The following is a 13,699-nucleotide window of genomic DNA, read 5'->3' as shown; positions in this document are numbered from 1 at the left end:
CAATGAAAGTGCTATTTTTTTCATAATATGTTCCGTGATTATACTACGAACATTCACCAGCAAACGATAAATGGTTTAACTTGAACGGAACCGAACGCCAACGGCGAACGATGTTTATGAATAGATAATATGAGTTTTGCATTTGACCAAGCTGCACCACCAAAATCACCGTCAACGCCAACGCCAATGGAGAGTTTATAAATCGGACTTAATTATATAATTTTGTTGTTAAATTTCTTAATTTTGTAAAAACTTACTGACGATTTCAATAACTGTGATGTACTAAAATGAATAATTTATTGCCTTAACACTTTATGCAGAATACCCAAAATGCTTAGCCAACCGTTGGACTAATAATTATGAAATGGTCATGGCAAACTTGCAATAAACCGAAGACTATTCATTTATGTTGAAATTGCCCAATACTTGTAATCTTTCTTAAAAAAGTTGCGAAGTATTTCTTCTACGAACCGAAAAATAAAAATTCACCAATAAATAAATTCGTTATGTCATATTATGCACTAATGATATATAAATATGCCAAATACTTCACTTTAATAGTAAAGAACTGATATGTACTTAGCAATATTGATTATTGATAACTTTCAACTTAAATAAAGATCTTTTATTTAGACTTAAAATTTGAATTTTCGTAATAATTCATTGCCAATACGAATGAGAAGAAAACTTGAAACATGGATCTTGTTGACTGATCCTCATTTGGTTCGAATAAACTACAAAAGTTTATGAACTTCTGGTGTTCAGGGTGGACAACTGGATTCAGTGTGCTCAAGATATAATGCATTGGAAATATTTACGGAAGGCCTATGTCCAGCAGTGGACTCAAAACGGCTGATGATGATGATGTGTTATTATTATGTACATTGGAATATTTTATGAAAATACAGTAGAGCGTCGATTATTCGAACGTCGATCAACCGAAGGACCGCTTATCCGAACTCCCGGCAAAAGACGAGCATTGTAACTTTATGCCTCAGCATGACCCTTCTGATGGATCCACAAGTCGTAAAACAATGAAACTTAATTCAAACTCGGATTAAGATGAACCGGAGGATCAGGAAGAACCTATTTTTGATCTGATTCTGTGTGAAAAATTAGTTTAATTCAACAAAAAACCCGACCTGTCAAAATTTTAAGCAAGCACAGGCTGTTAAAACGATTTAAGTCGAGACATGGCATTTATGAGCTTCAAATACAAGGATAAAAATTGTGTTGTTTCATCAGCAGCAGATAAATTCTAAATTAAATTAACGAAGTTACTGAAGGAAGAAAATTACGCCCTGCAAAACGTTTACAATGCAGACGAAACTGATCTCAATTCGAAAGCTTTGGCATGAAAAACTCTTGCGTTACGTCTTGACTTAGCAGCAGTAGCAGCACATGGATCTAAAATGAGCAAGAATCATATCACTGCCTTAGCTTGTGCTAATACAACTGGCAGCCACTTGCTGCCCCAGATTGTGATTGGTAAAAGCAAGAAACTACGGTATTTTAAACACATTAATATGTCTGTGCGATGTCTGTCGTTTATACACCGTAAAAGAGTGCTAGTATGGATAGTACAATTTTCATGGAATAGTTTATAGAAACTTTTATATCCTGTGTTAAAGCCCATCAATTAAACAATGATAAAAAAGAGAAAACATTATTGCTTCTTGATAACGTCCTAACTCATCGATGTTGGAATGAAACAGACTTGTCCTTAAAAACTTAAAAACTACGTGACATAGCCGTTCGTAAACAGGTAGACTTGCTTTGGCAGACGAGAAGTGAAGATTTTTTAAACTTTAGTAGTTAACGCTTAAAAATCTTCAATTTTCGTCACTATTGTACCTAGATTATGTTTTGCTGCAAAGACTGCACTTTTTGTTGAATTTCTATCTGTCGTTAAAGATATAAATACATAAATAGGTATGTAAATATGGCTTTCATTTGCCCGTGGATAAATATGTATGGCTATGTCAATACAGTTCGATTATCCGAAAAAACCGATTTTCCGAACACCCAATTAGTTCGGATAATCGACGCTCTACTGTATTATACTTATAAAATTACTGCTAATTTAAAACTTGATATTTCGGTCGGTGAGGTTGTAAAACGACGTCTACACTCTCGATCGAAGTTCTTCGGGCGAAGTGTCGAATTCTTCGGGCAAAGTGTCGAAGAGAAGTTAATCAAGGCGACGTGACTCTACATACTCGTTGAATTGCCAAAAAAACTCAGTCGGTGTCGGTAGGCAGGCTTTATTGCACTAGCAATGATATCGAGTAAAGTGAAGTCGAGTCACAGTATATTGCTAAAGCGGTCACTATACTACTCCCGAAGTTGTACGAAGTTCAGTGAGTACGAGAGTGTAGCAATTGCCGCGTTCTACTTCCGTTCTGTGTCGGTTTTTTGCATTAGAGTCAAAGGACCCGAAGTTCGAATACGAAGTGTCACACTACATTATGTGACTTCACGAGTTTGTAGAGAGTCACCTCGCCTCGATTAACTTCGATTAACTTCACTTCGACACTTCGTCCGAAGAACTTCGATCGAGAGTGTAGACGGCGTTTAAAGAATTCTTTATAAAGCATTATACTGTGGCCGATTAATGTAGTGTGACACTTCGTATTCGAACATCGGGCCCTTGACTCGGACGCGAAAAACTGACCCAGAACGGTAGGCAAAAGAGGCGAAGCGAAGTCGCATGCAGTACTTGTCTACACTCTCGTACTCGTTGAACTTCGATCAACTTTGCGAGTAGTATAGTGACCGCTTAAAATATTCGTCTCAAACTTCTGTGAGCAGTTCATAGTATTTGTTTTTTTGTAGGTGTAAGTTGAATATTAGCACAATCATTTTCATTAGATCTGATTATTTTTATAAAGTATCGGTACAATTTAAAAATTTAAAAATATTTGTACCAGGTCATTTAAAACTAATTGACATATCCTTGTTATAGTCGACAGAAAGTTTAGGTAATATCTACACTACTAAATTATGTCAAATAACCGTTCTGGCTGCTACCAGAGGTACAACGGGAAAAAGTGAAGGGATGACGCTTCCCAAATTCTACGCCACTGTCGGAATTGCTATTTTAGTGCAATTTTTCGATTCTTCAATCTTTCTATATTACATAATTATATTTATTATATACTTTTCATTCGTAACGATAAAGTCATTATTTTTCGAGATATTTGAAGTTAAAAGTGAAGCGGCGCAGTTGTTTTGATTAATGTATTATGTGGGTATTTTTGGGTACTATACTATAAATTATAGTATACTACAAGACATAAGACATCACAAAGCCATGGAGCGAGCAATTCTGAGAACTTTATTATGAAAAAAATTAGAAACGAAGAGATCATAAACCGAATCAGAATCACAGACCTAATAGAAAAAGTGAAACAAAAATGAAATGGCAATGCTAAGACAATTTTAGAACAGATGTGCTATTAGAATGAAGGCTGAAACAAACGAAAAGAGATATAGGCAGGCCTTAGAAAATAGTTGTAGATTATATTTGAACTAAAGTACAAGAAGAATGGATGACGCAAAACTACAAACCGAGATCCAAGGAGAAAATGGAGCAAGAACTGTGTCCAGAACTGCATGAATATGTGTTAAAGGAGAAGAATAAGATACATTTCGTTTATAAAATCTTCAATTTTTTATCGAGCTTAGCTCCTTTAAATTTTTTTTTTACTGAAGATTAAATTTAGCATGCATACTCGCACAACACTTTACTCTGCTTTTCACTCACTCATTATACCAGTTCAAAAGGCTTTCTTTTTTTGAACCTTCTCTCTAGGTTCGTATTGTCGAGGAGCTGGATAGCCTCGACGTTTACATGATGATGGAGTCGTTATTCATGGCTCCCTGCAAATTTCTTGATTATCTGATTGACGTCTTCCATCTTGAGGTCCCGGTGAAGGTCGTTGTTCCTAACGTACCAAGGTGCATCAACGATGTTCCCCAGCACTTTATTCTGGAATATCTGGATTACTTTAATGTTACTAGGCTTGGCACAGCCCCAGAGTTGGCAGCCATAGGTCCATACTGGTCTCAGTATTTGTTTATAGATTAGGAGTTTATTATTTATGGATAGAGAGGAATGTCTTCCCATCAACCAATACATTTTCTTGTAGCGGATGCCTAGTTTTTCTCTTTTCTTCTTCACGTGAGCTTTCCAGCGAAGTATCGCATCAAGAGTGATCCCCAAGTACTTTGATGATGTTGCAATAGCTCCTTTAAATGAAATACTAAAATGAAATAGCTTGGTATTTTTGAAGTTCTTTATTTAAAAATTTTTATTTTTCTTCATTCGGATGATTTATAAATCCACATTCGAATAATTTTTCCTTCGATACTAAGTACTAATGAGTGATGATGATGAGTCTTATTTCAAATAACAATTCTTATTTTCATTACGTTGTTAAAATGTCCGTTAACATCTAATTATTTATGTAATATCCTTAATTGTATGATTTTTACATTCTATAGTAAATTGTTTTGAGAAAAAGATTTTCTCTTAAGCTTCACAAAACGCAATTACTTTTACTTCTGTGCTAATAATCTTTCAATACGAGAAAAACTTTTTATTAAACCTAGCCAGTGTCTTATTTGGTTAAAAGAGGTCATTACCACAATACTAGACAGTAGATGCCGTGTCTTGCATTTAAAAATGCATATCTCCTTCGGTAGTTAATTAGTAGTCACTTCGTGAGAAGTAAGAAAGCGTAGCAAACTTTTTGTATGATTTGACAAATTTTTATGAGCTATAATTAAGATATGTGTATTGATACGATACAAATCGTTTGTATTTCTATAAAATCTTATTTTAAAAAAATAATAAATAAATAAAAACAAACAATACTGTGTTATTCAGAAAAGAAGTCCCAATTGATATAATTATATAAAACAACGGGGAGTAGAAAAGCAGGACAACCTCTGACGAGTTCAGCTAGTAAAGAAAATAAATATTATAAAAATCGCGTAATCCCCTATAAACGACGTTTTTTCTTTGTCCCATTTCTTGTTTATTTTTTATTTATTTATATAATATACGGGGTAACACCATTAACCGTTTAAATTACAATATACAATATCACAGTTGGGATTAAATACTTGAAATTGTTTGTAATATAAAACAATATCAAAAAGTTTAAAATAGCTCCATGTCTATATCTAATGGGTTGTGAATACCATAGGTTGTTCTGTGGCAAGGAATATTGAAAACATTAGAGTAACGTAGAGCTTGATGAGAAACATTGAAGTTAATCTGGCTTAACAGGTTTTGACAATCAATAAATCCATGTATGATCTTATATATAAATACTACTCCTGACATATCACGGCGGTTCTTGAGTGAGGATAAAGATAATTGTTGTTCGATAGGGGAATAATCATGATCTTCAACAGTAGTGTGAACATGGTAAGCACAATATCTCAAAAATGTATGCTGGACTCTTTCTAACGTATCAATGTTGTTCTGAAAATAGGGTGACCAAATAACTGAACAGTACCTCAAAATAGTTCTAACTAAGCAACAATACACTCAGTGGCTGATTATTCATAGTATAGCTTGTTTCAATTCTATTGACTTTATGAGAAAAACTTGTAAAACAACATTTTTTTATATTTAAGTGGAGTTTGTTCTGATTACACCAATTTTCTAGTCGGTCTAACTCATTTTGCAATAAGGCTAACTATTAGCAACAAGTCTTTTAGGCTATCTATAACTTTTCAAAATTTCAAGTCATCTGCCAACAGTAGACATTTGCTATTTAGGAAACAGGAAGTGGTGTCGTTAACGAAGATATTAAAAAAAAGTGGAGAAGTGCGGCCACCTTGAGGAACTCCAGATATTTCTGAGATACTGTAAGATAGATGACAACATATCTTGATTCTTTGACTTCTACCAGATGTAGAGTTTTGTGTGTATAATGCATCTACCTAGTTACGGTCTTCCATTTGAGATAATATATCAGATTGATAGCAAACCAAGTTTATTGCAGTGGATCTTTTGCTGTGAAAGCCATGTTGTGATTGAGATATTAAGCCTTTACAGAACCAAGAAAGTTGCTTTGCTATACGACAGTCGAAGAGCTTAGAGATTGCAGATTGTATGAAAATGTTACGATAATTTTCAATATTGTCTTTTGACTATTTTCATGATCATTTTTAAATATTACACATAGAGGTTTCCAGAGATCTATTAAACAATATAACAAACGACATTACAAGGGAACAGACACACTTTTTTAATAAAAAATTAAGACATTTATGCCATTAAAAATATTACAGTCATGGTAATCTTAGAAGTACACATATTTGTACTAAAGTTACTATTTAATGGATGGACAGGTACATAAAGTTTGTTGCTATTTGGTGAATACACAGTTTGGAAGAAGTTCATAAATAAATTAGCTATCTTGGATCATTTTTTAAACCAGTATCTATACGTTTGATATAGTTGCTGAAGCAAATTTCATACAGTTGTTTATATTGAGCTCTTAGGTGAGAAAATCTAATGTAGTCAGCATCAGAATCTAGTATAGTCAGCATCAGAGTTATTAACATAAATATAGTGAGCATGTTTTTTCTTTAGAGTCAGCCTTCTAAGATCAGCAGAGAACCACTTAAGAAAAGTTGAAATTCTATATTTCTTCAATAACACAAAGTAAACAATTTATATAAAAAGAACTTCATAGAATAATTTTGTAGCAACATCATTATCATCAACCATACATACCTGCCAGTCTATGGAAGCAAGGAAGTTGTTAAGCGCTATGTAATCGCGATTCCGAAAATCATAAAACAACTCATCATAAACCAACTTATTTCTATTTGTTCCTTTCACATGTTTGTTTGTGACTTTTCACACACACACACACACGTATATATATATATATATATATATATATATATATATATATATATATATATATATATATATATATATATATATATATGTACAAGATTAAATCTTTTAGCAAAAGCTGCTATCGCTTTGTTAAATTAAATGGCCAAATATATGGCCTTCTCCTTCTTCTTCTTAGCCTTCTGTCGTCCATGTTTGGACATAGGCCTCTCCCAACTCCTTCCATCGGTCTCTATCCTGAGCAACATATTTCCAATTTGTTCCGGCTATTCTTTTAATATCATCAACCCATCTCATCTGTGGTCTTCCTCTTGGTCGTTTACTCTCGTAAGGTCTCCAATGTTGTATTGTAGTATTCCAACGTTGGTCTTTTTGTCTAGCAGTGTGGCCCGCAAAGCTCTATTTAAGTTTGGAAATTTTTGTTGCTATGTCCTCGACTTTTGTTTTGGATCTTAGCCAGTCGTTCCTCTTTTTATCTGACAGTCGTATACCTAACATTGCTCTTTCCATTGTTCTTTCTGTTGTGGCTAGTTTATTCATGTTTGCCTTGGTTAGGGTCCAGGTTTGACATCCATATGTCATGATAGGAAGGATGGCATTGGTTAAACACTTTGCTCCTCAAGTATTGGGGTATTTTGCGGTTCTTAAGTATCTAACTAAGTTTTCCAAATCCTGCCCATGCTAGTCTTGCTCTTCTAGTAATTTCCGTACTTTGGTTCTCTTTGTCAAGTCTCAGGATTTGGCCTAGGTAGATATATTCCTGGATTTGCTCTATCTCACTGCCCCACAATATATGGCCTAGGATGACAAATTGACAAATTCGTTAAACTTCCCGTGCTCGAATGGGTGTCAATAAAGTGTTATGAATCATTTCGGTCTATGCCAGCCTCATCAAACACTTAAGCTGATACAAATTCAAACTCGGAAAATCCAACGAATGTCTCCTAAAACTTCACTACTGCAGTGGTTAGCGAGCGGAGGTACCACCTGCTTTTTCGGCCATGAATGAAAACAATATAATAATATCGTTTTCTGTCCTCTGGGCTATGCGAAATGTGTAAAATATTAAATCTTTTAGCAAAATCTGCTATCTCTTTGTTAAATTAAATGGCCAAATATATGGCCTAGGAGGACAAATTCGTTAAACTTAATTTAACAAAGCGATAGCAGCTTTTGCTAAAAGATTTAATCCTTTACACATTTCGCATAGCCCAGAGGACAGAAAACGATCATCAATTTTCGTTGATTAGAACCGGGAATATTGCAACTTTTATAAATTTGATTTTATGAATTCAGTTTTTAAAATGGTAAAATCCAGAATTAAAAAAAGAGCTAACTAGGGTTCTAACGGTCGTAGGACATCGTATTTTTCACTTCTTGAAATTTTTATAGCTGAATACATGTGACATTGTCCTTATTATCATGTGAAATTAAAATTTTTTGTGCATTTTTAGAAGATTTATTGATAATTTTCAAAAAATTGACTTTTGAAGCTATTTTTGCAATAATTAATCAACCAATTAACAAAAATAACTTTACAAACTCTTAGCTTAAAGGATTGTATATGTTTTTTCAGTAAAATTGGGTTACTGTTCAGTAGTAATATTCCTAGGACATTGATAACAGACGAGATAATTTCATGACAATCGAAAGCTCGTTCCTTGGTAACAGCAGGAAGCCGAAGGCTTCGTGCTGTTACCAAGCAACGAGCTTGAGAAATTTGTCATGAAATTATGAGGCATTCATCAATGTCCGAGGGATATTCGGCGGATAATTTTTCGAAAAAAAAAATCATATCTCAACATAACGAAACATTTATTTATTAAAAGTACAGTTAGTGAAAGTACAATTATTAAAATTTGTTAACATTAGTTCTTTGTCAAACTCGATCGTGTTGTCATAGGGATTGAAAATTGCACTGAATGCAATTATCAGTCTAATGTTGACATGATTGGGTGAAATTGTTCCACATGACACAAAATGACGAAATTTGAATGGTTGTTAGAACAGTCGAAAAATTATCAGTAGTAATATCCCTAGGACATTGATAACAGACGAGATAATTTCATGACAATCGATAGCTCGTTCCTTGGTAAGGCTTCGTGCTGTTACCAAGCAACGAGCTTGAGAAATTTGTCATGAAATTATGAGGCATTCATCAATGTCCGAGGGATATTCGGCCGATAATTTTTCGAAAAAAAAAAATCATAACTCAACATAACGAAACATTTATTTATTAAAAGTACAGTTGGTGAAAGTACAATTATTAAAATTTAAGTTAACATTAGATTCGTTGCTGTTCTCTACTATAGAAGATCTATTACCACGCATAATATTTATAATCTTGTTGTAGGTTCTGTGTTGTTCTAGTCTTTGTCAAACTCGATCGTGTTGTCATAGGGATTGAAAATTGCACTTAATGCAATTATCAGTCTAATGTTGACATGATTGGGTGAAATTGTTCCACATGACACCAAATGACGAAATTTGAATGGTTGTTAGAACAGTCGAAAAATTATCCCTATAATTTACCGGTTTTCACTTTTAGTATTTAAAATCAAATAGCGATCTGAAATTGTTTATGTATTGTCTATAAGTAAAAAATGACGATTAATTATTTGCATATTTTGTTTATTGCATATTGTTATCACTAAATTTATGAAAAAGGATTTTTATTTGCTTAATTCTCTGGTCTATAATATCGCTAAAGTTTTATTTGTTTTATGATCATTTTTTCTGAATCTTATTATATTGTATATTGCACTTAAACTATATGTTTAATTAGTTTACTTATGCATTTAAAAAATATAAATATGTTTATATTGTCGTTCAAAAACCTTTCTTCCAAATATATCAACAATCATTTTAGTATAAGAGGTCAATATCACGCCAAAATAAACATACATAATACACAACCAATATTTTTTAACGATATGGTTTGAAAATAAATAACAGGTAAAGAGGAAATTAAACAGATGTAAACAAAAATATTTGACTATATTAAAAACAAAATTTGAGTTTAATAAACGTGTTAAACGTAATTGAAATATTAATTTTGTATATAATATTGTAAAATAACTTGTACGATCACGAACTTAAATATCTCAGAAATTGAAATGGTTTACGTATATATTTTAAAACAAAGAAATAGGTTTTTGTCTAATTTAATAACAAACTACAATCAAACAGCATTCCTTAATTTGGAGTTTAATACTTTTTATTATTCCATAATCCTTTTGTTAGAAAGTCTTCTTTATTATAGAATCTTGATAACTATGAAAATTATTCTTTTTAATGTGCACAATATCTCACAGATAATTTTATAAGCGAAACGTAGACATAGTTAGAGACCTGGACTATAACAAAAAGTAATGAAAACATGTTGAGATGTTTCAAAAAAAAAAGTACTAAGGCGAATATATGGAGCAGTGAATGGCAATGGAATGTGGAGAAGACGAATCGTAATATTATAAAACATATTAGGATAGAACGTCTGCTAAAAGCTCAACGCTCCTGGAAAAAAACGCTCCTTGATAGACCCATTGGTTAGAGAAGAAGAGGAAGACCCAGAACAAAGTTCCCTGATAACATCGATGAAGACATGAGAAATATGGGAATACGGACTAGGCCGAAGAAGGCGATGGATAGGGACGACTGGAGATAAATTCTTAAGGAGGCTAGGACCCACGTAGGGTTGCAAAGCCAGAATGACGATGACGATATTAAAACACTATTCATTTTCATTCTTTTGTGGAATGATTTCATCATTTGCTATAATTATCGCCCTCTTTTTTTTTCTCATTAATGTTGGATCATATAACAGCGAAGCAGGGACCAACAGGGTAACATTCACTAGTCCTTAGTATAAGCTAATTATGTAGTATTAGTAGGAAACAGTGAAAGAGATTTAAAACACAAACTGGGACAGTGAAGAGAGGCTCTTGACGAAAACGGTTTAAAACTTAGTAGGACAAAAACAGGGTATTAATAATGCTCATTCAAAGATGGAGGTATCACAAATAAAATAACTTTGAATGATGAGATGATTAATAGAATACCTAGGATAGGTATTACAGTATAATTGGGAAAGAGATGGAGATGCATACGCTAGAATAATTATTAAATGGAATGAAGCGAGTGGTGTACTGAAAGATTTCAATAGAACTGAAGGAAAAATTCTATAAAACTACAATAAGACCAGCTTTGATTTACGGAACTGAACATTGGGCAGTTAAAAAGAAAAAACATCAAATGCATGTGGCTGAAATGCTTAGTTGGATAAGTGAAGTAACAAAAAAAAAAAGATAAAATTAAGAATGAATATATCAAGGGAAGTCTAGGGGTTTTACCGATTGATGCCAATATGAGGGAGAATAGGTTAAGATGGGTTGAGAATGTTCAACGTCGAGACGTTAATCACCCAATACGAAGAATTGCTGATCTGCGGCTTCCTGGCAGAAGTAAAAGAGGAAGACTTAAGGGGGAGACGCTTGATCAGGACATGGGTAAATGGGAATGATATTTGTATCCCGCATATGGATACAGGCATAGACAATGATAATCACCGTTTTTCTACTTTGCCATATTTGTTCTATGCTTAGTTTATCTTCGCCTTCTTCTAGAGATAATAGTTTTCATTTGTATATTATATTTTCTTTTTGTTTCTTTCATTAACTTCCTATACCATATCGTCTTTTGTCTCTGCCCTTAATTTCCGTTTCTTTATTCTTTTATAACATCTCTCTTGTAGCTTTTACTAGAATATGATCCTTTCATGTGCATCCTTTCTAATCCCTCATGCTCCTTACATTTCATAATAGTTTCGTGTGATTTCTGTTCACCAATACGTGATCAATATAGTTGATTGTCCTTTCATCTAAAGACATCCACGTTCGCTTAGGTACTTCTTTTTGTTCCAATTGAGTACTTCTTACAATCATACCTTTTTCCATCGCAAAACTGATTACTTCCTGGCCATTATCAATTGTCATTTTGTGCTTACTATGCTTTTCACTACCATATTATACATAGATTCTTTCTCAACTTTTGCATTTGAATCGCCAATTATTATTTTTGTATCGTGTTTTGGTAAATGTTCATATTCGTTCGCTAGTTGCTCGTAAAATAAGTCTTTTGTTTTATTATGTTTTTCCTCGGATAGATGTATATTAATTATACTCATATTCCTTTTTTCTCCCTAAATGTGTATTGCGCACATTATTTGTCTTCCCAACACATCTCATTACAATCTCGTTTTGTCTTCTCATTTCATTTTAACCTATACATATAAATTTTTCAGTACCAACTGTTATGCGGCGAAACTAGTTTCGTCACTATTAAATCGGCCTAGCGTAACACTCCCTTTTTCTCCTATATCAATTACCTTGCTATATGGTATTGTGCTGTAATTATTGTATGCAACATCATACCAAGATAGGTAGGTACTTTTAATTAGTTCTTTGTTATTAAACCCCTAAGCAAGGTTTCTTTTTCTTCTTCTTCCTCATAAGCAATTCTGCTTGTTCATTGGCGGATTAATACCTCTATAGAAGGTTGTCACTCCGTCTTTTGCGCGGTCGTCCGATACTTCTTCTGCCGATTGGTGACTTATCTCTTGCTATTTTGACGGCACGGGTCTTCTCCATTCTACTGATGTGGTTATTCCATTATTTTTTTCTATTTTGAGTTCATTTATTTATCCACTGTACGTTACATTTTCTTCTAATGTCTTCACTTCTCTTTAGATCTCTCAGCGTATTTCCTGTCATTCTTCTCAGTACTCTCGTCTCTGCAGTTTCCAGTAGCCTTTGTGTTGTGGCTGTGTCGGGTCTTGTTTCTGAGGCTAACGTCATTATTGGTCTTACACTGGCTTTATAAATTCTTGACTTCATCTCAGTTATTGGTCATGTTATCTCAGTGGTAATGTGTCTGTTTCGCCATATAGTGTTATTAAGGCATCCTGCCAGTCTATTTGCTTTTTGTACTTGATTTCTCACTTCTTTGTTCAGGTCTCCATAGCTAGACAGTGTTGTTAACGCTTTTGATGATTTCGTCCATGATCAAATTGAAGAGCATGGTGCTCAATGAATCCCCTTGTCTTATTCCGCTGCCTATTTCTATAGGTTCTGTAAGTTGTCCATCTATTCTGATTTCCATTTTGTTGTTTTGGTAGATGTTTTCGATAGTTTTTATAATATTTATGGGAACTTCTCTATTATACAGAAGATGGATTACATCTTTAAGTCTTACTCTGGCAAACGCTTTCTTTAGGTCAATCAGACACAGAAATGCTGGTCTAGTGATTTACTGAAGCAATGTTTAAAACACTGAATTCTGGTCACATTTGACCAATTAATAACTATTCTTTAACTTACTCTACTAAATTATGCTTATGATTTCATTTAGTGATTTCCCTGGTTTTGGTTTAGTTATAACCTTAGCTATTTTTCATAAATTTGGGACCTATCTCAATCTAAATGCAGCATTGATTATGTTGGTTAATGGCAGGTTTTTCTCCAGTGATTAGATCATATCCAGGTGCTTTCTTCAAGTTTATCTTATCTTTTATTTCATCAGCTACTTCCTTCGGGGATGTTGGTCTGATTCTCTCTTCTGTCTATTAGGCTGTAGCAATATTTGATCATTAATTTGATCTTCACGCGGCTTCAATGTATTTTCTAAATATATGGCAAATCTCTCTGCCTTTTGCTTATTGTTTCTACTCCAGCTGCCGCCTTCTAGTTTAATAGATGGAGAATGGGTTATTGGTCTTTTTTGCCTGTTTGTTGCTTTCAAAAAAAAAGTCAACTCTCG

At 33.6% G+C, this 13,699-nt stretch overlaps 1 protein-coding gene across 1 annotated transcript in view; it reads left to right on the top strand.

Annotated features, from left to right (window-relative positions):
* Positions 1 to 13,699, top strand: part of blot (solute carrier family member bloated tubules) — a 133,596-nt gene that overhangs the window by 49,828 nt on the left and 70,069 nt on the right. The window lies entirely within an intron of this gene.

The sequence above is a fragment of the Diabrotica undecimpunctata genome, chromosome 8 (assembly GCF_040954645.1).
Source record: "Diabrotica undecimpunctata isolate CICGRU chromosome 8, icDiaUnde3, whole genome shotgun sequence".
Lineage (NCBI taxonomy): Eukaryota > Metazoa > Arthropoda > Insecta > Coleoptera > Chrysomelidae > Diabrotica > Diabrotica undecimpunctata.
Note: the sequence above shows the minus strand (reverse complement) of the source record. Positions and strands in the feature narration are given on the sequence as shown.